Raw genomic sequence first — 2524 nt, forward strand, 5'->3', positions numbered from 1 at the left:
TTTGTGGGAGCCTAGGCAGTTTGAATGCTCACCTTACTAGATCTGGATGGAGATGGGTGGTCCTTGGACTTCCCACAGGGCAGGGAACCCTGATTGCTCTTTGGGCTGACGAGGGAGGGGGACTTGATTGGGGGAGGGGGAGGGAAATGGGAGGCGGCGGTGGGGAAGAGACAGAAATCTTTAATAAATAAATAAAATTAAAAAAAAGAGATGATCTGCTTGACCAGACAATGAGTACAAAAAAAAAAAAAAAAAAAAAGCAATAGCCTGCCCCAAATCACACCAACAGACCACCAACACTAATACTTATTTTCAAGCCTTTGTTGCAAAGATTCTTCTTTTAATTGCTGCTTTATAATTTGATTTCCAACAAGTACAGCGGCAGAGGTTAGGGATTCCAACTGCTCTGGAAACTGAGGCAAGAGGATCATTCCCTCCCAGGAATTTGGGGCAGCCTAGGCGACATAGCAAGACTCCCATTTCAAAAACAGAGCCGGAGCTCAACTGAGGTGGAGACTGACTGGGGAAGACACCCAGTGTTGGGGGTGCACTCCACCCCCATGTGCACACAAATGTTCCATACATAATCAGGAACACACGCGTGCACAAATAAACGACCTGCATGCTTTATCCATGGTCGTACATACCTTTCCCGTTATGATTGCAGCAATTCTCCTACATTCATTTCTTACAGTTCTGCGGTGATTCCCACAGGCTCCTTAACAGCGCCGCTGCTGGGTCTGTTGTTTCCCTTTTATTTTCTCTTAAATTTTTGTTTTGTTTTAAAAGATTTTGTTTTGTTTTATTTTATTTTATTTTATTTGAGACAGGGTTTCACTGTGTAACTGTCCTGTTTGTCCTGAAATTCACTTTGTAGACCAGGCTGGCCTCGAACTCACAGAGATCCCCCTGCCTCTGCCTTCTGAGTGCTGGGATCAAAGACATGCACCACCACTGCCTGGCTAAAAGATTTATTTTTATTTGTACAGCTGTGTATTTGTGTGAAGGTGTACCGCATACGTGGGTGCCTGCAGAGGCCAGAACAGGGCGTTGGGTTCTTTGGGGCTGGAGCTGCAGGTAGTTGTAAGCATCTGACATAGGTGCTAGGAACTGAACTCTTCTGGGAGATTGACAAGTGCTTTTAACCACTGAGTCATCTCTCCAGCCTGTGTGCTTTGTTTAATTTTTTGAGGAGACAAAGTCTCAGACAGCCCAGCCTGGCCTCAAACCCACTCTGTAGCTGAGGATGACTTTGAACTTCTGGTCCTTCTGCTTCTACTTCACAAGAATCTTGGCTCTCAAGAGCATTCTGGATTGCTGAGAGACTCCTAGACCCAACAGCAAGGGTCAGGAGATAGACTAAAAGATGACACAGAAGAGAAAAGGACCCAAGCATGGAGACAGATTTAAGACCAGACGTAGCTCATGCCTGTAATATCACCATCTGGGAAGGGGAGGCAGGAGGATTGCTATGAGTTCTAGGTCAGCCTAGATGATAGTATGAGACCATCTAAACGAACAAAGAGAGGGGTGGGGAAAAGGAAGTATATCGGAGTGAGGAAGTCTCAAAGAAATACTCTGAGCCACCATGCAGAAGCAAAGGGCAGAATTATTTCCTGGGGCCTCTGGAGGGAGCTCCAGCCCTTCTACACGTTGGCTTCTGGATTCCAGAACTGTAAGGATGGCTTTCTGGCTAGGTATGGTGGTACGCACCTTTCGTCCCAGAGGCGAAGGCTGATGCTGGTGGATGGGAGCTCCGTGAATTTGAGGTTAGCCTGGTCTACACAGTGAGTTCCAGGACAACCAGGGACACATACTGTAACCCTATCTCAACAAACAGAGAACAAGAAAGAATGAATTTCTGCTGCTTCAGCCCCAGGGTCATTTGTGGTCATTTGTTCTGGTAGCTACAGGAAACTCCTGCACCTACCACTGCTTCTGTATCATCATTCTCAGCATCAGCATAGTGATATTATTATGGAATTTATTTTGATGAGATGGATACCCTGAAGAATACCAGGAACCTGTGTCTATGGGTCACAGGTGGAAGGAGCTGCCCCAGCAGAGAGAGAACTCTATTGTAAAGGGCCAGAGAGTAAGTAAATATTTTAGCCTCGTGGTCCATGTTGTGTTTATCACAGTTACCCAACTTGCTAGAGTGACTTAGAGCAGTCACAAATATGTCACAAATAAATGTAGCTGTGTGCCAATAAAACTTGATTTACACCGGGTGGTGGTGGCTCATGCAGTGAATCCCAGAATAGTAAATTCTCTGTAAGCTCCCAGAGTAGATCTTTGTGAGTTCAAGGCCAGCCTGGTTTACAGGGTGAGTAAGTTTACAGGACAGCCAGGGATGCACAGAGAAATCCAGTCTCGAAAAACAAAAACAAAACAAGATAAAAACAACAACAACAACAACAAAACTTGATTTATAAAAAGAGTGAGGGGACCAAAATGTGACCCATGTGCCACAGTTTCCCAGGCTCTGCTCTCTCGAAAGATCCCTGTACCAAAAAGAGGAAAA

The sequence above is a fragment of the Alexandromys fortis genome, unplaced genomic scaffold (assembly GCF_014885135.2).
Source record: "Alexandromys fortis isolate MF-2015 unplaced genomic scaffold, M_Fortis_MF-2015_v1.1 scaffold_165, whole genome shotgun sequence".
Classification (NCBI taxonomy): domain Eukaryota; kingdom Metazoa; phylum Chordata; class Mammalia; order Rodentia; family Cricetidae; genus Alexandromys; species Alexandromys fortis.